The sequence below is a fragment of the Thunnus maccoyii genome, chromosome 6 (assembly GCF_910596095.1).
Source record: "Thunnus maccoyii chromosome 6, fThuMac1.1, whole genome shotgun sequence".
Lineage (NCBI taxonomy): Eukaryota > Metazoa > Chordata > Actinopteri > Scombriformes > Scombridae > Thunnus > Thunnus maccoyii.
The window spans coordinates 13,453,828-13,467,317 of NC_056538.1; the positions used below are offsets into that span (position 1 = coordinate 13,453,828).

Genomic DNA, 13,490 nt, shown 5'->3' on the forward strand with positions numbered 1-13,490 from the left:
TAATTCAGTCTGCAAATGTGTTAGGAAATAGGAGCATTGTATTCTGCTGCAAAGGAAACTGAAGAAACATGCTATTCATCATAAGTCTACCGGTATGTATGTTTTTTTTGTTGTTGTTTGTTTTGGTTTTTTTCAGTGATAACCTTTTTGTTAGGCTAGGCTATGTGTAGGGTGAAGGCTATGACTTTGTATATTTTATGTTTATGTTATAAGTGTGCCCTTCAGTATAAATTAAACAAAATGATTGATTTATAATAAAACAATAGGCCTATCCAATTGTATTGTAATAGGCTAACATCGGCATATCTCATAAAATGTCACATGCAGCACTAGCTTACTGACTGATTAAAATACATGGTCTGGGCTCTATTTCTGTTCTTTACTGTATTTTTAGTTATTTGTCCTGGAAGTCTATTCCTGTACAGCCCCTTTTTTAGACTTCCTGGAAAAATGTGTAAAATGCATTTTCTGACAATGTACATGTACATGTACATTATTGTTATCTTAAATTGCCCACAAAACTTTTAAGTAGTTTGGAGCTGTCTACATATTGCCATGTGGTAAACCTCAGCTCAAATATTACCGTATACCAAATGTTATGATCTGTAATGTTATAATGTTTGCCCAAGTAGTAGAAAAGCAAAGGTGTTGCTTATAACATTAATAAAGGCTCAGTTGACCCTTCTCACAACAGACATTTTGACTTGTCAAAGCAGGAAAAGCACAAGTGGACTTAATAAGATTAATGATGGCTTCATTCCATTTAGGTGAGCCAATTCCAGTGCTGTGGTATTGTGCATGCTCAATCACTGACTACTGGGTCAATTAATGGAATGGAGCCACCGTTAATGTTATTATTTACACCTGTGCTTTTCCTGCTTTGATTTATAGATTGATTTTATTTTATTTATGGATTAATAGACACAAAAAACAAAAATCCAAAGTAGAACATGTTCAAGTGAAACACTTATTTCCAACTTAGTCCCAACATGTGAAAAGACTAAGAAACTTAAAGAAGCACAAGACATTCAACATAAAAACCAAGCAATGCAATCATTAAATCCAAAAACACATCACCACAATTTAAGAAATAAAAAGGAATAGCTCCCATATCAAAATACAAGGACAGCTAAAGCAACAATGTTATTGCAGATTTCATTATAAATCTTTGACCCTATTCCATAAATAAGTCCTAACCTGACTTCTAAAAGCCTCTGTCATTTTAAAAACTGGATGTATAGCGGAAGGCTGTTTCAAAACATAACACCAGTGTAAAGGTGACTTCTGGCTACATTATTCACTCGAGGCACTTTACGTGAACAAGCACTGCTATTATACTGTGGCTATGCTGCATATGGAGCATTGTTGTCTGAGAACACAAGTATTGAGGAGCATAACCTTTGATAATATTGTACATGTGATGCAGCTTCTGTTGTTCTACTCTGAGCTGCACTGGCAGCAGTCCTACATTTCTGAATTTGTCCCTACCAACATGAGTTTGAGGGGATGCATTTAATAAATACTGAATAATATTATTTTGCTTCACAGGCAAAATAATATTGACAAGTCAAAAATTCTGCTATAAAAAAGGTCTTTCCACTTGTCAAATGAAGCAGCTACATTGAATTCAGCCATCATTAATTTGACTGTTTACAGCTGTGATTTTCCTACTGTGACATTTCAAAATGTCTGACGTTTGTTGACATGAACCACAACCTCAGTTTGGCACCCAGCTGGTAGTATGGCAATGACATGACAACTACATTTTTGGTTTAGATTTTGATATTGATTTACGATTTTTTTTTTTTTACCCTGTGTCTGTGCATTTATAAACAGTACAGTGTCACTGGCCTCTGGAAAAAACGGTGCTCTTCGCTGCATTCCCTCCTGCGGGCACTTTTCATTCACACACCATTCCTCTGTTGTCCTGTTGGAGTTTCTTCAGATAGGTAAGTAAGACAAATTGTAAAATGTTCTTGTATGGGTCCCTTAAAAGGGGTCTTGTCAGGATGTAATCTAAGTTAAAAAAAATGAAAATGTTTGAATGTACTCACCCTCATGTCTGTAAGAAAAATTAACTTTGTATGGCCACAGAACACCATAGCTATATGCTTCATGACATTGTTAAACAACTGTAACTCAAGTTGCCTGACATGCTCCCAAACTGTATAGGTTTGTACACTCTCAGAAGTGACTTCTCCTGTTCGCTAACCAGTCCTTATGCGGACAGAACATGGCTCTAGGTGTCAGCCTCTTTCATGGAGAAGGGGTCTGATGGAGGATCATGGTAGTGTCAGTCCAAGTGAGACAGCATGTGGTCTTCCAGCTTCCCCTCAGATTTTCGTAGAGAGGAGTGCAGTGCAGGAATATCACAGTACGGGACTAACCTTGTTGATTGATATCTCTGAGGGCTTCAGTGGCAGAGACATTGATAAGGATTATCTCGTATCCTGGGGAGCCTCTAAATTTAGCCTGTATGTATACTGAAAATGCACAAAGTGTTGATTTCTATCTGTCTGTTTCAAGTTCAAAGGAGCTGGGCTGTAAGCAGTCAACTGCAGGCTACTTACATGTTATTGACTGGTTATCTCTCTATGTGTCCTAAGCATCCCATCCATCTGTATGTTTCTTTAATTGCCCTGCAACCGGGAACTTGACAAGGATCCCGTTGTGTGCTGTTACTGGAAATGGTGATAAATAAACCTGATTGACCATCCCATTGATTACATGTCACATCTCTCTGTTGACGGGACGGGAGCAACGGGAACATCACATGAAATTGATGGGGATGAGTTTGTATCATGAGACATGCGTGTGTGTGTGTGTGTGTGTTTGTGTGCGCGTGTAGGTAAGATCCTCTCATCAAGCAGCCCTTAGAGATAAATATGTCCATGGCCAACACCAGCCCTTATCAATACTACTTTCACAAATTGTCTCAGGGGCGCATCGTAATCTGTCTCCCATACTGGAAACTGAGTCCAGAAGCGGTTGTTAAAATGCACTTTACTTCAGTACAAGTCAGGACTGGTCATTAATCATTCACATGTTGCCTTCTGAGTTTATTCATTTGATCCACACCAGGTCTTAAAATGATGAAACCCACAGCAAATCAGTTAGGCCTGCTTATACTACATACAGTGATAACATGGGGATTCACAATGTGGCTGCATGATTAATAATGATGATAATAATAATAATGATAACTTTATTTGTATAGCACCTTTCATACAAGAAATGCAGCTCAAAGTGCTTTACAACAAAAATTACATGACAAGGACATAAAAGAACATAAAAGCATGTAGAAAAAAGAAAAAAACATTGATGTAACATAAGATGGAAAATACAATTAAAAGTAATAATAAAATATGATAAGAACAAGTTAAAGCATAGAATGTATAATTAAAATATAATATTTTAAAAGTGCAGCAGAGAGCAAGTGCAAAGCTATTTCAATGCTTGGGTAAAGAGAGGTTTTAAGCTTTCTTTTGAAAGTATCTAGCCAGCTGGCTTCCCTGATATCTATTGGCAGTGTATTCCATAGTTTGGGGGCGTAATTGACAAAGGCTGCGTCACCGATCTTCTTTCGGGTGTTGCTTGGACAACTGTCTGTTGATTCATCTTGATAGGATTACTTCGACTGAAGTTTGAATCCTGCTTGACTACAAAACTCATCACAATGTCGCTCTAATCGTTTCCACAGTAAATCTCAAACACTGAATGATAATATCCACTAGAGGGCGGTATAGTATAAAGAATTTCCAATAACAAGCTCGTCTTTTCACATGGACTCAACCTCATGCAATAAGCAGAGCAAGCACTGATTAAGAACCGTATCACATTAAGCGGTCTCGTTGCTTCGTGTTTAACGATCTTTCTGATTTTTACTATGTGGAAAAATGCAAATAAACATTGTTTAAATAGTTTTGTTGCTTGGCTGTGTTGGAAAAACTATAGTCCTCTGTCGCCTTATTCAACCATCCGCAAATAAAAGTAAGATATCTTAGAATAGACCTCACAGATTTTTGTTTTTGCGAGTAAAAAAAAAGAAGATTAAAAAAAGACCACATTTCTGCTGAACAACATTACACTGCGTTGGTGTTTCGACAGAATAATTATGACCTCATTAAGTGTGATATAGAATTTACAGAAATGTGGGTCTAAATTATTTGAATTCGTCATAGGAAAAACAGCATTACACCAAATGATACAAAAATGCATTAATGTCACAGGATTTTGTAAACTCATGTCTAATTTCCACAAAAAATGAACATTAGGTTTATGTGCTTGATTTTTCTTCCGATCGTTGCACGCTTTTTGATTTTGAAATTATCTTTAAAAATCTCGTGGCTATAAAAGTTATTAGTGTTTTATGTCTTTATTATTTATTTATTCATTTTTGGTTTAACATTTAGGAACCATTTGCTTTGAAATTGACAAGGCGTTTTTATTCACTTCGGGGTCGTTCTCATTTTTATTAATCTGATGTTGAAAAGACAAAATACAATTACATCTAATAAATTAAATCAAATGTAGCCTATATGTTGAAGATTTGGTTTGTCAGTACTTCCTCTTTTAGTCTTTTTGTTTCATGTTGTCTGCTGTAAAAGTACTTCTTTTTATTGTATTAGGAATAATATCAAGAGGGAGTCTTTCTCCGTCAGATATGATTTCATTGCATTAGCTGTTCAGTGGAAGCTTTCACTGCTTTTGATTGGGTCGATAATTCTCCACACAGGGGCAGCACGCACTGTGTCAAATAAAACGTTTCAGATTTTCACACTACAACAAAAAGCAGGAAGAGCAAGAAATCATTGCAATATTATATTTACCAGATAGGCCTAGATATGATAAATAGTCTAAATAAATTGTAAAAGTAAAGCTGACCATATGTTCTTAATATTTGTCTAAAATTCAGTAGGACAGCAAAGCAGTAGAAATGGCTAAAATTCAAATAGACAAAATGTGGGCCTATACAATTGGGCCTTTTTTATTGCATGAGAAACCTTATTAATAATTACTGTATATGTCTGTCTCTTTTTTTATTATTATTGTTATGATTTATGATGGTTATTATTATTATTATTATTATTATTAAATGTAGGCCTACCCTATTTGTACCTTAAACGGAAGGTCAAATGAAAGATTTCTGATTGGATGTCTGTTGTTTTGAATTATTCTAGGTATGCATTAACTAAGTTAACATCACAGAATATAAACATCCTAATTTTACATCTTTTATTTTGTTTTATTAAACACGTTTGGCTAGACAAAGCAGTGATAAATATCTCTGTTGATCACTTGATTGATTACCTTGCTCAAAGGTCACGCGGGCGCTGGTAATTTCCTTGTGCCGGAGGCCCCCTTTTCACTTTTAGTCTGCCTCTACAGCCCCCAATAGCCTACAGATTATGTTATTTTTTAACCCCTTAACAGCTGAATCCGCTATTACTGTAATACAGCAAAATCTATCAGAGCATTTGTGTTTAATGAAGCTTTTTACATTTTAAACAATATTGAATTTGACTCGTTTTTTTAAACCGATATTTGAATGTGCATCAAAGAGCAGAAGTGAGGCAATCTTTTAGTTTATACTTGCAACTGTGGGGGGCTCGAACCCAATTAATTTCTAATAATTACAACCCACGGGGCTGCGGGGATCTCTGCGCCGCTCCGCCCTGCCACCGGGTTCAGCGTATCATAATAAAATATGTATAGAGAGAGTGCTTCACAGGAGAGAAGAGACCAAGGAAGAGTGAGTTATTGCGGTGAATGAAAACTGTTTCCATTTAGGCTAATTGAGCGCGCCGCCTGAAGCTCTTGGTGTGTGTGTGTGTGTGTGTGTGTGTGTGTGTGTGTGTGTGTGTGTGTGTGTGAGCGTGCGCGTGTGTGTGTGCGCGCGCGTACGTGCTTACGCGCTGCGCGCTACCCTCCAGACACGGTGTATAGGCGCAACCCACTTAATAGCACCATTTATGTCATTACAGTAGAGGTAGAGTGAGGTACAACCACAATAAAGTATCAGTGTTAACCTCTCTTTACTAGGCTATTTAAATGAGAAATAACGAATTTAGGATGTCCCAGTTTAGTTTAGTTTAGTTTAGTTTAGTCTACTTTTTGGACACGTCTTAAAACTGTCAACTTGATGAGAAAATCCCTGTGTGAATAAGTGGCACACAAAACTATTGGGCTGTTGTTTGCCCTTTTGTGCAGAAATTACATCTTATATATTTTTCATTTGCCACTCTGCACAGAAACTCGACGCATGCTTTTTCTCAGAGATGATTAAAATCGTGCAGTAATACATTGGAGATCAGTGTGGTCGGTATGGTTTTCTAATTGCTCACAGTGCAGAAAGAGAGAGTGAGCGGGAGAGTTTTTATCTACGTTAAAATTGGCCTTGCCTATAGGCTATTACCATATGGCATGCTTTGGTTTTGGTCTGCCCTTATAGTCGATTTTTCCCCCCGTGACATGGCATGATGTCACGACTTCAATCAGTTTCAACACACTATGGAATCGATAGCACGAGTTCACAACCCATTAAAGAGTTCATCTGCAAGGTCAGCATGATCTCATGCGGATCTAATTAATTGCCAATTACCTTAATTATACGCTGTCTCTATTTGGGAACAAATATGCAACACCTTTATGATATGCACGCGTGGACTGGTGTGTGGGTGATGTCTTTACAGTATTTTTTCCCATAAGAATGGTTTCTTTAGGTAGATGGTAACAAAACATGATTTGCTGTTTTTTTTTTTTTTTTTTTTTTTTTTTTGTATGTGGCTGGCACTCTATTTCTCTGATATATGACTCAGTATCTAAATATGCCTTTATAAAATGTTTATGTGATAACAGCAGACATGCAATGATTTTATTGACTTTTAGTGCCTGGATGGCATGCATTTATGAGTGTGGCCTTTTTCTTAAAATCCAGAGCAAAAAAAGTTGATTCAAACATTATTCCACCCGCTGAGATGAAGGTTTGGACAAAAGTCTTTTTTTTTTTCTTTTCTTTCTTGATGGAGCCGTTCTCCTTCCAAGTGAATTCAAGTGAAAACATCCGTTTCGAGCCTTCAGCAATTACCAAGTGATGAAATGTACGCACTGCAACAGAAACGTCTCAAACGGGCATTAATACTAAGCACTTAACATATTAATAATTGTCAGCACAAAGAGAGAGAGAGAGAGAGAGAAAACCTGGGCACTCTCATATTAGAGCTGTCAGTCGGGTGCCCAAGCGAGAGAGGGAGGGGGGGAAGAAGGGGGGGGGGGAGTTTTTCATTCATTTTCCAGTGCTCGGTATAATAGTAAAAACACAATTAAAATATAAAAACCTTTAATGACTACACCCAGCGTTGGTAATTTAAGTGAACATTGATTAATGTGACTTCATTTGAAGAGAATAGGTGCGCAGTAAGGATTGAGAATAAGAATCGTTATAATTAATGTCTTCAGCACTCGGTGGATCCGGGGTGCTGAATGCACTGCAAAAAATATCCATATTAACAGAGAATTTCATTTCGTGATCAACCTAAAAAACTTCATTTTATTTAAAAATGACAGTCTCTATCTATTGCATAACGTAGAGCATGTCATTTTGGTTTGTAGAGTTTTCTTTAATCTGAATAATTCTGTAGTGTGTTGCCTTTTCCTGCTTTATTTTAAGATGGCTTTTGTCTCGAGAAAACTCCTGAAACAAGTCAATACTGAGCCGGGAGCATCTCAATCACAAAGTTTTCTCACGTGTTTAATAAACCACAAAACACGACTGAATCTGAGGCAACAACAGCATTGGACTTTTTTTTTTTCTTTTTTTGCAGTGTGCCCCTCTCTCTCTCTCTCTCTCTCTCCCTCTCTCTCTCTCTCTCTCTCAGCGATCGTTTGAAAATCTAACACGAAAAAGGAGATGTCCACGATTCACCCATCTTGACCAGATCAGGTTAATATCAAAGTGATAAATCGTCCCAAACTTTTTCTGGCACTTGCTGCCGGCAGATTTGGGACTGTGCGCATGTGCGAAGGTGTCCAGACTGACAATGCTGGAGAGATAGCGCGTTTGGATTGAGAAACCCAGAGAAAAAGGACAGAGAAAAAACAAAAAGGAGGAAAAAAGATCCAAGAAAAAATCCAAACAAACCCACGCCGAGAGACTGGCACCATGAGGTCCAAAGGCAGGGCACGGAAACTGGCCACGAGTAGGTGCAACATCCCTTTCTTTTTTTTTTCCTTTTAAAACATGCCATCTTATATACCTATAGACTGTCGCTGTTATCACTGCGTCTATTAATAGTTTCTGTTGCGATTTCATTTCCATCAGAAATCCATAATCCTCACTTTCACTTGTAAAGAGTGACAAAACGGTGATGTTGTCGCGAGTGTAAAAAAAAAAAGAAAAAAATTCAGCGCTGTCACACGAAAAGTCTAAACTTTAAAGTTGAGGGAGCGATGGGGGAACTTTCTGCGAGGCGTCCGCTCCAGTATTGGAATCGCTCGTTGCATGTAGTGGGCGCTGTAGTGTATGGTAGGTTAAAAAATCCCATGTCCTGTGCATCGGCAGTTGTATTGCAATCGCTGCACACTGCTGCTGTGGGCTGCTGGTCACTTCAATTTTCGGGGAGCAACTTGGAAATGGCAGGTTGAAGGAGAGAAATAAGGAGAAAACGAGGATTTAGACAGGCATGGTAAATGTTTCAGTAAAGGAGATCTTGTTTAATCCTGTTTGTGAATGTGAGTCATGCAGTTAATTCTTATCAATAAGTAATGTGTGCTGATTGTTAAATTATATGGCTCTTTGAAAAAAAAAAGCCTACTTGTTTGATGTTTTAAGTCTTTTGATGCGATTGTTACAGTTTACAGACTTTTGGTTTCGTGTAATTTGATTATTGCAGGACGCAAGCTTCTTACTCCACTGTTAAAAATTAATTTAGAATAAAATGATTAATCAAAATATTCAATGAGGTTGATTAAACCGAGTGTATTATTGAAACGCTCTTGTCATTAAATCGATTTAATTACGTGGACGCAATCAACTATAAGAATTTATGCAAGGAGATGATGGATATAGTTATTCATGCATTGATTTGCTTCAATAAATTATCAAGGATTATATCTTTTTTTTTCTAAAGCTGTTTCAATCAAGCTCTAGTCCACATGTTATAGTTACATTTTCTATTAGTGTTTAGTAAATTCTGTGCTGTGTTGCCTTTTATTTGGGGTTTGACTCTTACTTTTAATTGTTGAGGAACTGTAAACAGCGCACCACTGATATAGAATTGCAATACAGATTTATTATTATTATTATTATTAGTGGTAGTATTAGTATTTGGAGAAAACTAAGGAGAGGGTTCAAAACAAGAAAGTCAGCAGTGTAATAGTTCAGGCCTTCGATATTTTGGTGGTTGCATGATTTTATATAAAGGAGGTTATGATTTTCATGAGTTTCAGTCAGCTCCAATATTTACATCGTGTTTTGAATACAGACCTGTATTTAGTTTATGTACAGCTAAATAAACTGAATAAAACAATATTGTGTAGCTGCAACATTCTGTACGTCTAAAATGATTTAGACAGTGAAAGCTAATAAGCAGCAGGCTGTGGAGAAGTTATTACATGTGGTCAGTTAACGGTTACTATTTAATACAATATAATACCGACGTCCGGATGAAGTTCAATAAACATATCAAGTGTATATTACTATTTTAATGTGATCCTGTAAATATTTAGAAAATATTGTGATATGCAGTAAGGATAAAGGTGCACACACACACACACCACCATCATTATCATCATCATCATCATCATCAACAGGAGAGACAACATTTGTTTTTCTTTGTAGCGTTCTTCCAGGTCTCTCTTGACAGTGAAACACAACACTTTTTTTTTCTTTTTTTCTCATTTCTTTTTCATTTTTTTTTTAGAATACAGTTTTTATTACTGTGCATAGAAACGCACCCAAAGGGGAACAGGCAACAACCACACCAACCTCCCTCCTTATTTGCAAACAATTAAAGTCATTCTGAGAATATTGGAAGGAAAGTTGGTCCTGTATTTAAAGATCATTATTATTATTCTGGAGTTGGAAGAGGAGGCTTTCTACATCTTAAGTGAGAATGGGAGAATGTTCTGTGTCCCCGGAGGAGCGGGCCCGCTCTGGCCCCCAGCCAGGTCTGCACAGTGTCAACAGTGAATATTTAAATTCCCAGACCCCTCATAAGGGCTCTGCTGGTAAATGCGTTCAGTGTGTGCCTCCCGCCTGTCCGGAGAAGTCGTGTTAAAACGGGCATGTACGGGGCCTCCTTGCAGACCAGTCTTGTGATAAAAAAGGGGGTGGATGTAATAGAGGGGGTGATGGAGAGGTGGTAAACGTAAGAGTGATTGATGGAGGCTGACTGATTAGTCCGCGCGTCCAGATGTAATGTGGTGTGCCACAAAAACTCGCTTTTGCTTCCCAACTAAGTATAGACAAGGCGTGCAGGCCGCACCCCGTGGTGAATTGTGGGCTACAGAAAGATTGGGGAGGGGGTGATCCAAAATGGGGAGGGGGGGCGGATGATCCAAACTAGCTTGTTGTAGACCTAATTAAAGGTCCACTTAGCGTATTTGTGTCTCAATAAAATCCCATGATTAGGTGTTTTGATGTCTTTGATAATTTGTTAGAAATAATCAAAATGATGATTAATCTCGTATGACCAAATTAGAGGAATTTGGGGATTTACAGACCTCTAGCATGTAAATCTACATTCTGGAAAAATATAGACATGAAGGAAAAGTTCCGTGAATATTATTTGGAAGCTAAACAAGTAGCAATGGAGCGTTCAAAAGCAGTTTGTGTCCCAAGGCACACACGTGTGCACTTGATAATCATTTTTCACATTTAACACAATATTTTGTCAGTCATCACTCATTGATCCTCATGTCTCCAGTCATAGGCTGTCACTTTTTAAATGCATATCTTACAAATTGACGCCCTTATTGGCACGCGAGAAGTTGCGTGGGCGCGTGCGTGTGAGAGGGGGGGGGGGGGGGGGAGAGAGAGAGAGAGAGAGAGAGAGAGAGAGAGAGAGGGAGAGAGAGAGAGAGGCAGGCCTCGCGCGCCTCGGTGTCTCGCAGTCTGTCAGTGCCTCTCCTCTCCGGAGCTGAGAAGTGCGTCGTCCTCCTCACATTGTGCAATGGGCCATGCATCTCGCGTTTGTCTGGCGGAGCTCATTAAAACGGTTAATAGATCGGCCCATTTAAAAGGTGAGAGGGAGCGGGCCGGCGCGAGGAAAGTGAAATAGAGACCCCATTAAACAGCCCTTGTTGTCCCGAAGCGGCGCTCTTTGCCTGCGCTCCGCTTGGTGCCAAAGCTCCGTATACAAATGTCCCATATCTCCTTCAGTAATGGACTGGGTCAAGAATCATTGGGGCCCATGGCAGAGGTTACTCCTCTACGTGTTCTTGCGCTTATGTTAATCGTTGCTTTGAACTTCTGATGCGCATAAATTACCATTCAGTGATTCAGTCAAACAAAATCATTTGTTTTAAAGTTGTACTTTTTCTTGCATTAGGCCCAGTATGACAACTCACAGGTCTACTACCACGAGTTAATGAAAAGAGGCACATAATAAAACAAATCAGGGCAGATGACTACAGTCAAGTTCTCCATAAACAATCCCAAAACGAGTTGATTTAAATTGGAAACAAAAGTAATTACTTCACATCACTGGCAGGTCCAATTTTTTTTAAAAATATCTGTTATTTATTTTTAGGCCTCAGTGCAACATTCAATAACTTGCTCATGATTTTTTTTTTGTCCAGTCTGTGTTTGCTTTAGATGAACGTTTGTGTGTGAAATGCCCATTGAACTTGAAGAAACACTTGCACTTGTAGACATGAAATACCTGTTGTGTGAATAGGTGTAAAAGGTTTCTGTCAGTTGCATTAGAGAGGCTAAATATTTCTACTTCAAAGTCATGGATGTGTAACAATTGATCTGTCCACAGAGGGGTAAAGCAGTGAACAAGCACATTTATGAACATGCAGCGCAGCATTTCTGCTTGTTATAGTAGCCTATAATAGGAATGCTTGTCAGACCAGGTGTAAAGCATATTGCATACACACACACAATCTCACACCCATGCAGCCTTTATGGGTTCTGAGGTACAAGTGTGTGTGTGTGCATGTGTGCGTGTCTGTCTGTGTGTGTGTGTTGGTGGTTATGGGGGTGGTGTGGGGGCAGGTTGACTATGACCCAGGCCCACTCATCTATCAACGCCCCCGTCTGTCTGACATGTTGTCCACTTTCCTCCTCGCGTACGATGGGAGGAGGCCTTCTCTCTCCCTCCCTCTCTCAGAAAATGGCTCTTTTGGAAGGTCTCTGATGTTAATGAGTCGTCCAGGACTAGGTCTCAGGGCTGTAAACAGAGAGCTGACGAGGTTAGTGGTTTGTTTATGCACTGTTGTCACCCGCTTGAAGGATTGCCCCTGTCCCAAGCAACTAGGGAGCTTCCAGGCCTCATCATAGGTCCACACTCAGGCCCTGACATGGCGGCCCAGCCCCAGGGGCTGCTGTCTCTACTCCCTCTTTTCCAACTGCGCTCCCTTCTCTCCCCCATCTCAGTCCATAATGTATGTGAGGAATTTCATAATGTATAAAAGCACACAGACAAGAATTAGTTTTTTAATGATGCTCTGGTGGCAGGTGAAAAAAGCAAGTGGTTGTACTGTCATTGTGTGTTGCGCTTATGGGAATAGCAGTAATGTTTGTATGTTATTGGTGGTGGTGGTGTGTGTGTGTGTGTGTGTGTGTGTGTGTGTGTTGTTGTTTAGGTGGGGGGGTGCTATGGTGCAGAGACCCAGACAGGGCAGTGTGGGAACACCAAGGGATGGATGGAGGGAGGGAGGGAGGGTGGGAGGGGGGTGTGCAGCAACATGTCAAGCCTGGGAACCGCTGTGTGTTTACCACTGGGAAACCGTACCAACACAGAACAATGAGTGAGCCTTACCCCTTCTAAATAAAAAAAGGCATTTCTGCTTTCTTCTCCCTCCTAAAGGTCATGGAGTTAGAGATAGGGAGTCCACACAAAAGCCTCCAGTCTGTCGGCAGTCTGGTCTTGCCCAGTACGGTGCCAAGGCTGAGGTCATTATCAACAGAGCAGTCCCAAGCTAAGCATATTTTTATAGATTGTGTGTGTGTGTGTGTGTGTGTGCGTGTGTGTGTGCGTGTGTGTGTGTGTGTGTGTGTGTGTGTCTGTGTGTGTGTGTGTTTGGAAGGGAGGTGAGCATGTGTGTATGTGCTTATTTGGTCGGGCTGAGTGTGTGCGTGCAAGTTTTAGTGTGTATGCACAAAACAAAGGCACTCTGCAGAGTATACAGCGCAGTTGTCAAATGTGTGACATGCCGCCATTTTCTCATCACATATTGGTCTGAGATAAATGGCATTTTGCTGAGTTGAAAAGTTAACCCAGACATCAAACTGATTTGTGTGTCGTTATGATGTCTGAGGAGTT

At 39.4% G+C, this 13,490-nt stretch overlaps 1 protein-coding gene across 13 annotated transcripts in view; it reads left to right on the top strand.

Annotated features, from left to right (window-relative positions):
* The window catches only part of mecom (MDS1 and EVI1 complex locus), a 148,559-nt gene that overhangs the window by 618 nt on the left and 134,451 nt on the right, over window positions 1–13,490 (top strand). For 12 of the 13 annotated variants that reach the window (XM_042413276.1, XM_042413284.1, XM_042413277.1 and 9 more), the window contains exon 2: window positions 1,842–1,949. The gene's annotated coding sequence lies outside the window, so the exon portion shown is untranslated. Of the gene's footprint in view, window positions 1–32; window positions 93–1,841; window positions 1,950–13,490 lie in introns of those variants that run through there. The other variant, XM_042413279.1, reaches the window with a different exon arrangement.